Raw genomic sequence first — 10,657 nt, forward strand, 5'->3', positions numbered from 1 at the left:
AGGCCGCCCTTTCTTAGTATTTGACGTTCCTTATATTGCGGTATGAGGCTTCGCAGTAGGTTGCAAACATTCATCACCCATGACTGTCCCCAATTGAGCTCAGAAGCTCAATGTCTATCATGACCTCTCTTTTAGAATGTCCAAGAGCAAGCAAACTATTCCTCCAGGAGAGGGCGCCAACAGACTACTAAAGAGATCATCATTACTCAAAGAAAACCCCAAAAACCAATGCATGATAGGAATAAACAGGTAACTTTCTTTGGAGTGGAAGCGGAGAGATCGCACCAGATGCCAATTCTAGATGTTATCACACCTGTGGTCACTGCAGCAGCAGGTGAATCCACTTTGTCCAAAAGGGATCTATTCCATTCAATTGCAAATGATCTAGATAAGACAGAGAACTGCAGCACGGGGACATAGCCGAGTTGGTCAGGTTGAGTGGTGATGAGTTTGCTATTTGGATGAATAAAGAAAGTCAAAAGTGTGAAAGATAAAAAACAAAAGGAGGAAGTGTGAAAAGTGAATGGGCCAAATTGAGGTGCATATGAAGACGTATGCTTTCTTCCAATTCATTAAATCGGGCTAATATGAATCAGGTGAATTGAGTTCTGCTTTTGGAAACTGGGTTAAGAAGGGGTGCACCGTTCCTGGAGGTACTGCAATACCAGGTCAATGCGTGGAGTGGACAGAGCAAGCTCTTTTTCCATCTCCCTGTTCTAAAAATCCATTTAATATATGGTCCCCAGATAGGGGACGTATCAGATATTAAACTGATAAGAACAGATACTACACTTGATCTTAGCCAAAAGGCCGAGAAGCGATAACCAGAATTGGTTTGGGCCTCGAGTGGCACCCTGGCCTATGCCGGACACATCTTAGGGAGAGAGAGCGAGAGGGAGACAAACCCACGCCTACACAAGACATTTTGTCACCCAAGCCAACCCTTGAAAAGGCTGCTTTGCAGAGCCAAAACAAGAAGAATGGTGCGTTTTGCAGCCGCCGCCCACTGCAATGAATCTGAATAACTCCTCCTTTAGGGCGCAAGCAACTCCCCTCCCCCTTGCAGTCTTTCCAATTCACGATACAAAAAGACGGACAGGACAGGTTGCCTGACTTTCCGTCACTGCCACCCTTTGCCATCCTTACCCGTAGAAAGCCCTTTCATCATCCCCAAACCCTAATCTTTTCCCTTTCCTTCCCAGCCCCCAAACCCTGCCCTCTGTACCTTTCTCACCACCCGCTTCCCTTCTCCTGTCATCCCCCTACCACCCGGGAAAAAAAGAGATTGCCCCCTCCTTCCACTAGCCCACCCTCCCACCCAAAGAACAACTTCTTCTGCGCAGCTTGTTTTCTAGGCAGCAGCGCTATTGTGATGTCATCGGGGGGCATTGTGACAAGCCGCCAGTGTTCCGTCTCTTCATGTTGTGCACAGTTCAAACGGAAAATACATCAACAGGCAGACTACAGAAAAGCTTACTATCAAAGGTTAGAGGGGGGCTTTCTCAGAGGGCTTTTTACAGTTTTTCTATTCCCAATTAGCCGTTTAAGTGTACTTATTGAAAGTAGTAATTCTTTCATAGGCCGCCCTTTCTTAGTATTTGACGTTCCTTATATTGCGGTATGAGGCTTCGCAGTAGGTTGCAAACATTCATCACCCATGACTGTCCCCAATTGAGCTCAGAAGCTCAATGTCTATCATGACCTCTCTTTTAGAATGTCCAAGAGCAAGCAAACTATTCCTCCAGGAGAGGGCGCCAACAGACTACTAAAGAGATCATCATTACTCAAAGAAAACCCCAAAAACCAATGCATGATAGGAATAAACAGGTAACTTTCTTTGGAGTGGAAGCGGAGAGATCGCACCAGATGCCAATTCTAGATGTTATCACACCTGTGGTCACTGCAGCAGCAGGTGAATCCACTTTGTCCAAAAGGGATCTATTCCATTCAATTGCAAATGATCTAGATAAGACAGAGAACTGCAGCACGGGGACATAGCCGAGTTGGTCAGGTTGAGTGGTGATGAGTTTGCTATTTGGATGAATAAAGAAAGTCAAAAGTGTGAAAGATAAAAAACAAAAGGAGGAAGTGTGAAAAGTGAATGGGCCAAATTGAGGTGCATATGAAGACGTATGCTTTCTTCCAATTCATTAAATCGGGCTAATATGAATCAGGTGAATTGAGTTCTGCTTTTGGAAACTGGGTTAAGAAGGGGTGCACCGTTCCTGGAGGTACTGCAATACCAGGTCAATGCGTGGAGTGGACAGAGCAAGCTCTTTTTCCATCTCCCTGTTCTAAAAATCCATTTAATATATGGTCCCCAGATAGGGGACGTATCAGATATTAAACTGATAAGAACAGATACTACACTTGATCTTAGCCAAAAGGCCGAGAAGCGATAACCAGAATTGGTTTGGGCCTCGAGTGGCACCCTGGCCTATGCCGGACACATCTTAGGGAGAGAGAGCGAGAGGGAGACAAACCCACGCCTACACAAGACATTTTGTCACCCAAGCCAACCCTTGAAAAGGCTGCTTTGCAGAGCCAAAACAAGAAGAATGGTGCGTTTTGCAGCCGCCGCCCACTGCAATGAATCTGAATAACTCCTCCTTTAGGGCGCAAGCAACTCCCCTCCCCCTTGCAGTCTTTCCAATTCACGATACAAAAAGACGGACAGGACAGGTTGCCTGACTTTCCGTCACTGCCACCCTTTGCCATCCTTACCCGTAGAAAGCCCTTTCATCATCCCCAAACCCTAATCTTTTCCCTTTCCTTCCCAGCCCCCAAACCCTGCCCTCTGTACCTTTCTCACCACCCGCTTCCCTTCTCCTGTCATCCCCCTACCACCCGGGAAAAAAAGAGATTGCCCCCTCCTTCCACTAGCCCACCCTCCCACCCAAAGAACAACTTCTTCTGCGCAGCTTGTTTTCTAGGCAGCAGCGCTATTGTGATGTCATCGGGGGGCATTGTGACAAGCCGCCAGTGTTCCGTCTCTTCATGTTGTGCACAGTTCAAACGGAAAATACATCAACAGGCAGACTACAGAAAAGCTTACTATCAAAGGTTAGAGGGGGGCTTTCTCAGAGGGCTTTTTACAGTTTTTCTATTCCCAATTAGCCGTTTAAGTGTACTTATTGAAAGTAGTAATTCTTTCATAGGCCGCCCTTTCTTAGTATTTGACGTTCCTTATATTGCGGTATGAGGCTTCGCAGTAGGTTGCAAACATTCATCACCCATGACTGTCCCCAATTGAGCTCAGAAGCTCAATGTCTATCATGACCTCTCTTTTAGAATGTCCAAGAGCAAGCAAACTATTCCTCCAGGAGAGGGCGCCAACAGACTACTAAAGAGATCATCATTACTCAAAGAAAACCCCAAAAACCAATGCATGATAGGAATAAACAGGTAACTTTCTTTGGAGTGGAAGCGGAGAGATCGCACCAGATGCCAATTCTAGATGTTATCACACCTGTGGTCACTGCAGCAGCAGGTGAATCCACTTTGTCCAAAAGGGATCTATTCCATTCAATTGCAAATGATCTAGATAAGACAGAGAACTGCAGCACGGGGACATAGCCGAGTTGGTCAGGTTGAGTGGTGATGAGTTTGCTATTTGGATGAATAAAGAAAGTCAAAAGTGTGAAAGATAAAAAACAAAAGGAGGAAGTGTGAAAAGTGAATGGGCCAAATTGAGGTGCATATGAAGACGTATGCTTTCTTCCAATTCATTAAATCGGGCTAATATGAATCAGGTGAATTGAGTTCTGCTTTTGGAAACTGGGTTAAGAAGGGGTGCACCGTTCCTGGAGGTACTGCAATACCAGGTCAATGCGTGGAGTGGACAGAGCAAGCTCTTTTTCCATCTCCCTGTTCTAAAAATCCATTTAATATATGGTCCCCAGATAGGGGACGTATCAGATATTAAACTGATAAGAACAGATACTACACTTGATCTTAGCCAAAAGGCCGAGAAGCGATAACCAGAATTGGTTTGGGCCTCGAGTGGCACCCTGGCCTATGCCGGACACATCTTAGGGAGAGAGAGCGAGAGGGAGACAAACCCACGCCTACACAAGACATTTTGTCACCCAAGCCAACCCTTGAAAAGGCTGCTTTGCAGAGCCAAAACAAGAAGAATGGTGCGTTTTGCAGCCGCCGCCCACTGCAATGAATCTGAATAACTCCTCCTTTAGGGCGCAAGCAACTCCCCTCCCCCTTGCAGTCTTTCCAATTCACGATACAAAAAGACGGACAGGACAGGTTGCCTGACTTTCCGTCACTGCCACCCTTTGCCATCCTTACCCGTAGAAAGCCCTTTCATCATCCCCAAACCCTAATCTTTTCCCTTTCCTTCCCAGCCCCCAAACCCTGCCCTCTGTACCTTTCTCACCACCCGCTTCCCTTCTCCTGTCATCCCCCTACCACCCGGGAAAAAAAGAGATTGCCCCCTCCTTCCACTAGCCCACCCTCCCACCCAAAGAACAACTTCTTCTGCGCAGCTTGTTTTCTAGGCAGCAGCGCTATTGTGATGTCATCGGGGGGCATTGTGACAAGCCGCCAGTGTTCCGTCTCTTCATGTTGTGCACAGTTCAAACGGAAAATACATCAACAGGCAGACTACAGAAAAGCTTACTATCAAAGGTTAGAGGGGGGCTTTCTCAGAGGGCTTTTTACAGTTTTTCTATTCCCAATTAGCCGTTTAAGTGTACTTATTGAAAGTAGTAATTCTTTCATAGGCCGCCCTTTCTTAGTATTTGACGTTCCTTATATTGCGGTATGAGGCTTCGCAGTAGGTTGCAAACATTCATCACCCATGACTGTCCCCAATTGAGCTCAGAAGCTCAATGTCTATCATGACCTCTCTTTTAGAATGTCCAAGAGCAAGCAAACTATTCCTCCAGGAGAGGGCGCCAACAGACTACTAAAGAGATCATCATTACTCAAAGAAAACCCCAAAAACCAATGCATGATAGGAATAAACAGGTAACTTTCTTTGGAGTGGAAGCGGAGAGATCGCACCAGATGCCAATTCTAGATGTTATCACACCTGTGGTCACTGCAGCAGCAGGTGAATCCACTTTGTCCAAAAGGGATCTATTCCATTCAATTGCAAATGATCTAGATAAGACAGAGAACTGCAGCACGGGGACATAGCCGAGTTGGTCAGGTTGAGTGGTGATGAGTTTGCTATTTGGATGAATAAAGAAAGTCAAAAGTGTGAAAGATAAAAAACAAAAGGAGGAAGTGTGAAAAGTGAATGGGCCAAATTGAGGTGCATATGAAGACGTATGCTTTCTTCCAATTCATTAAATCGGGCTAATATGAATCAGGTGAATTGAGTTCTGCTTTTGGAAACTGGGTTAAGAAGGGGTGCACCGTTCCTGGAGGTACTGCAATACCAGGTCAATGCGTGGAGTGGACAGAGCAAGCTCTTTTTCCATCTCCCTGTTCTAAAAATCCATTTAATATATGGTCCCCAGATAGGGGACGTATCAGATATTAAACTGATAAGAACAGATACTACACTTGATCTTAGCCAAAAGGCCGAGAAGCGATAACCAGAATTGGTTTGGGCCTCGAGTGGCACCCTGGCCTATGCCGGACACATCTTAGGGAGAGAGAGCGAGAGGGAGACAAACCCACGCCTACACAAGACATTTTGTCACCCAAGCCAACCCTTGAAAAGGCTGCTTTGCAGAGCCAAAACAAGAAGAATGGTGCGTTTTGCAGCCGCCGCCCACTGCAATGAATCTGAATAACTCCTCCTTTAGGGCGCAAGCAACTCCCCTCCCCCTTGCAGTCTTTCCAATTCACGATACAAAAAGACGGACAGGACAGGTTGCCTGACTTTCCGTCACTGCCACCCTTTGCCATCCTTACCCGTAGAAAGCCCTTTCATCATCCCCAAACCCTAATCTTTTCCCTTTCCTTCCCAGCCCCCAAACCCTGCCCTCTGTACCTTTCTCACCACCCGCTTCCCTTCTCCTGTCATCCCCCTACCACCCGGGAAAAAAAGAGATTGCCCCCTCCTTCCACTAGCCCACCCTCCCACCCAAAGAACAACTTCTTCTGCGCAGCTTGTTTTCTAGGCAGCAGCGCTATTGTGATGTCATCGGGGGGCATTGTGACAAGCCGCCAGTGTTCCGTCTCTTCATGTTGTGCACAGTTCAAACGGAAAATACATCAACAGGCAGACTACAGAAAAGCTTACTATCAAAGGTTAGAGGGGGGCTTTCTCAGAGGGCTTTTTACAGTTTTTCTATTCCCAATTAGCCGTTTAAGTGTACTTATTGAAAGTAGTAATTCTTTCATAGGCCGCCCTTTCTTAGTATTTGACGTTCCTTATATTGCGGTATGAGGCTTCGCAGTAGGTTGCAAACATTCATCACCCATGACTGTCCCCAATTGAGCTCAGAAGCTCAATGTCTATCATGACCTCTCTTTTAGAATGTCCAAGAGCAAGCAAACTATTCCTCCAGGAGAGGGCGCCAACAGACTACTAAAGAGATCATCATTACTCAAAGAAAACCCCAAAAACCAATGCATGATAGGAATAAACAGGTAACTTTCTTTGGAGTGGAAGCGGAGAGATCGCACCAGATGCCAATTCTAGATGTTATCACACCTGTGGTCACTGCAGCAGCAGGTGAATCCACTTTGTCCAAAAGGGATCTATTCCATTCAATTGCAAATGATCTAGATAAGACAGAGAACTGCAGCACGGGGACATAGCCGAGTTGGTCAGGTTGAGTGGTGATGAGTTTGCTATTTGGATGAATAAAGAAAGTCAAAAGTGTGAAAGATAAAAAACAAAAGGAGGAAGTGTGAAAAGTGAATGGGCCAAATTGAGGTGCATATGAAGACGTATGCTTTCTTCCAATTCATTAAATCGGGCTAATATGAATCAGGTGAATTGAGTTCTGCTTTTGGAAACTGGGTTAAGAAGGGGTGCACCGTTCCTGGAGGTACTGCAATACCAGGTCAATGCGTGGAGTGGACAGAGCAAGCTCTTTTTCCATCTCCCTGTTCTAAAAATCCATTTAATATATGGTCCCCAGATAGGGGACGTATCAGATATTAAACTGATAAGAACAGATACTACACTTGATCTTAGCCAAAAGGCCGAGAAGCGATAACCAGAATTGGTTTGGGCCTCGAGTGGCACCCTGGCCTATGCCGGACACATCTTAGGGAGAGAGAGCGAGAGGGAGACAAACCCACGCCTACACAAGACATTTTGTCACCCAAGCCAACCCTTGAAAAGGCTGCTTTGCAGAGCCAAAACAAGAAGAATGGTGCGTTTTGCAGCCGCCGCCCACTGCAATGAATCTGAATAACTCCTCCTTTAGGGCGCAAGCAACTCCCCTCCCCCTTGCAGTCTTTCCAATTCACGATACAAAAAGACGGACAGGACAGGTTGCCTGACTTTCCGTCACTGCCACCCTTTGCCATCCTTACCCGTAGAAAGCCCTTTCATCATCCCCAAACCCTAATCTTTTCCCTTTCCTTCCCAGCCCCCAAACCCTGCCCTCTGTACCTTTCTCACCACCCGCTTCCCTTCTCCTGTCATCCCCCTACCACCCGGGAAAAAAAGAGATTGCCCCCTCCTTCCACTAGCCCACCCTCCCACCCAAAGAACAACTTCTTCTGCGCAGCTTGTTTTCTAGGCAGCAGCGCTATTGTGATGTCATCGGGGGGCATTGTGACAAGCCGCCAGTGTTCCGTCTCTTCATGTTGTGCACAGTTCAAACGGAAAATACATCAACAGGCAGACTACAGAAAAGCTTACTATCAAAGGTTAGAGGGGGGCTTTCTCAGAGGGCTTTTTACAGTTTTTCTATTCCCAATTAGCCGTTTAAGTGTACTTATTGAAAGTAGTAATTCTTTCATAGGCCGCCCTTTCTTAGTATTTGACGTTCCTTATATTGCGGTATGAGGCTTCGCAGTAGGTTGCAAACATTCATCACCCATGACTGTCCCCAATTGAGCTCAGAAGCTCAATGTCTATCATGACCTCTCTTTTAGAATGTCCAAGAGCAAGCAAACTATTCCTCCAGGAGAGGGCGCCAACAGACTACTAAAGAGATCATCATTACTCAAAGAAAACCCCAAAAACCAATGCATGATAGGAATAAACAGGTAACTTTCTTTGGAGTGGAAGCGGAGAGATCGCACCAGATGCCAATTCTAGATGTTATCACACCTGTGGTCACTGCAGCAGCAGGTGAATCCACTTTGTCCAAAAGGGATCTATTCCATTCAATTGCAAATGATCTAGATAAGACAGAGAACTGCAGCACGGGGACATAGCCGAGTTGGTCAGGTTGAGTGGTGATGAGTTTGCTATTAGGATGAATAAAGAAAGTCAAAAGTGTGAAAGATAAAAAACAAAAGGAGGAAGTGTGAAAAGTGAATGGGCCAAATTGAGGTGCATATGAAGACGTATGCTTTCTTCCAATTCATTAAATCGGGCTAATATGAATCAGGTGAATTGAGTTCTGCTTTTGGAAACTGGGTTAAGAAGGGGTGCACCGTTCCTGGAGGTACTGCAATACCAGGTCAATGCGTGGAGTGGACAGAGCAAGCTCTTTTTCCATCTCCCTGTTCTAAAAATCCATTTAATATATGGTCCCCAGATAGGGGACGTATCAGATATTAAACTGATAAGAACAGATACTACACTTGATCTTAGCCAAAAGGCCGAGAAGCGATAACCAGAATTGGTTTGGGCCTCGAGTGGCACCCTGGCCTATGCCGGACACATCTTAGGGAGAGAGAGCGAGAGGGAGACAAACCCACGCCTACACAAGACATTTTGTCACCCAAGCCAACCCTTGAAAAGGCTGCTTTGCAGAGCCAAAACAAGAAGAATGGTGCGTTTTGCAGCCGCCGCCCACTGCAATGAATCTGAATAACTCCTCCTTTAGGGCGCAAGCAACTCCCCTCCCCCTTGCAGTCTTTCCAATTCACGATACAAAAAGACGGACAGGACAGGTTGCCTGACTTTCCGTCACTGCCACCCTTTGCCATCCTTACCCGTAGAAAGCCCTTTCATCATCCCCAAACCCTAATCTTTTCCCTTTCCTTCCCAGCCCCCAAACCCTGCCCTCTGTACCTTTCTCACCACCCGCTTCCCTTCTCCTGTCATCCCCCTACCACCCGGGAAAAAAAGAGATTGCCCCCTCCTTCCACTAGCCCACCCTCCCACCCAAAGAACAACTTCTTCTGCGCAGCTTGTTTTCTAGGCAGCAGCGCTATTGTGATGTCATCGGGGGGCATTGTGACAAGCCGCCAGTGTTCCGTCTCTTCATGTTGTGCACAGTTCAAACGGAAAATACATCAACAGGCAGACTACAGAAAAGCTTACTATCAAAGGTTAGAGGGGGGCTTTCTCAGAGGGCTTTTTACAGTTTTTCTATTCCCAATTAGCCGTTTAAGTGTACTTATTGAAAGTAGTAATTCTTTCATAGGCCGCCCTTTCTTAGTATTTGACGTTCCTTATATTGCGGTATGAGGCTTCGCAGTAGGTTGCAAACATTCATCACCCATGACTGTCCCCAATTGAGCTCAGAAGCTCAATGTCTATCATGACCTCTCTTTTAGAATGTCCAAGAGCAAGCAAACTATTCCTCCAGGAGAGGGCGCCAACAGACTACTAAAGAGATCATCATTACTCAAAGAAAACCCCAAAAACCAATGCATGATAGGAATAAACAGGTAACTTTCTTTGGAGTGGAAGCGGAGAGATCGCACCAGATGCCAATTCTAGATGTTATCACACCTGTGGTCACTGCAGCAGCAGGTGAATCCACTTTGTCCAAAAGGGATCTATTCCATTCAATTGCAAATGATCTAGATAAGACAGAGAACTGCAGCACGGGGACATAGCCGAGTTGGTCAGGTTGAGTGGTGATGAGTTTGCTATTTGGATGAATAAAGAAAGTCAAAAGTGTGAAAGATAAAAAACAAAAGGAGGAAGTGTGAAAAGTGAATGGGCCAAATTGAGGTGCATATGAAGACGTATGCTTTCTTCCAATTCATTAAATCGGGCTAATATGAATCAGGTGAATTGAGTTCTGCTTTTGGAAACTGGGTTAAGAAGGGGTGCACCGTTCCTGGAGGTACTGCAATACCAGGTCAATGCGTGGAGTGGACAGAGCAAGCTCTTTTTCCATCTCCCTGTTCTAAAAATCCATTTAATATATGGTCCCCAGATAGGGGACGTATCAGATATTAAACTGATAAGAACAGATACTACACTTGATCTTAGCCAAAAGGCCGAGAAGCGATAACCAGAATTGGTTTGGGCCTCGAGTGGCACCCTGGCCTATGCCGGACACATCTTAGGGAGAGAGAGCGAGAGGGAGACAAACCCACGCCTACACAAGACATTTTGTCACCCAAGCCAACCCTTGAAAAGGCTGCTTTGCAGAGCCAAAACAAGAAGAATGGTGCGTTTTGCAGCCGCCGCCCACTGCAATGAATCTGAATAACTCCTCCTTTAGGGCGCAAGCAACTCCCCTCCCCCTTGCAGTCTTTCCAATTCACGATACAAAAAGACGGACAGGACAGGTTGCCTGACTTTCCGTCACTGCCACCCTTTGCCATCCTTACCCGTAGAAAGCCCTTTCATCATCCCCAAACCCTAATCTTTTCC

At 46.2% G+C, this 10,657-nt stretch overlaps 7 non-coding genes across 7 annotated transcripts; all 7 read right to left on the reverse strand.

The window, feature by feature from the left end:
- Positions 1–631: 631 nt before the first annotated feature.
- Positions 632–822, reverse strand: LOC142288743 (U2 spliceosomal RNA). Its single transcript, XR_012749379.1, has one exon. It is a non-coding gene; the product is annotated as a U2 spliceosomal RNA (small nuclear RNA).
- A 1,387-nt stretch (positions 823–2,209) lies between these two features.
- LOC142288744 (U2 spliceosomal RNA) lies at positions 2,210–2,400 on the reverse strand. Its single transcript, XR_012749380.1, has one exon. It is a non-coding gene; the product is annotated as a U2 spliceosomal RNA (small nuclear RNA).
- A 1,387-nt stretch (positions 2,401–3,787) lies between these two features.
- Positions 3,788–3,978, reverse strand: LOC142288745 (U2 spliceosomal RNA). The gene has a single exon (XR_012749381.1). It is a non-coding gene; the product is annotated as a U2 spliceosomal RNA (small nuclear RNA).
- Positions 3,979–5,365: 1,387 nt separating this feature from the next.
- Positions 5,366–5,556, reverse strand: LOC142288746 (U2 spliceosomal RNA). The gene has a single exon (XR_012749382.1). It is a non-coding gene; the product is annotated as a U2 spliceosomal RNA (small nuclear RNA).
- A 1,387-nt stretch (positions 5,557–6,943) lies between these two features.
- LOC142288747 (U2 spliceosomal RNA) lies at positions 6,944–7,134 on the reverse strand. Its single transcript, XR_012749383.1, has one exon. It is a non-coding gene; the product is annotated as a U2 spliceosomal RNA (small nuclear RNA).
- A 1,387-nt stretch (positions 7,135–8,521) lies between these two features.
- On the reverse strand, positions 8,522–8,712 carry LOC142288748 (U2 spliceosomal RNA). Its single transcript, XR_012749384.1, has one exon. It is a non-coding gene; the product is annotated as a U2 spliceosomal RNA (small nuclear RNA).
- Positions 8,713–10,099: 1,387 nt separating this feature from the next.
- LOC142288750 (U2 spliceosomal RNA) lies at positions 10,100–10,290 on the reverse strand. Its single transcript, XR_012749386.1, has one exon. It is a non-coding gene; the product is annotated as a U2 spliceosomal RNA (small nuclear RNA).
- Positions 10,291–10,657: the final 367 nt, after the last annotated feature.

This window comes from Anomaloglossus baeobatrachus, unplaced genomic scaffold (genome assembly GCF_048569485.1).
Source record: "Anomaloglossus baeobatrachus isolate aAnoBae1 unplaced genomic scaffold, aAnoBae1.hap1 Scaffold_849, whole genome shotgun sequence".
NCBI classification, from domain to species: Eukaryota; Metazoa; Chordata; class Amphibia; order Anura; family Aromobatidae; genus Anomaloglossus; species Anomaloglossus baeobatrachus.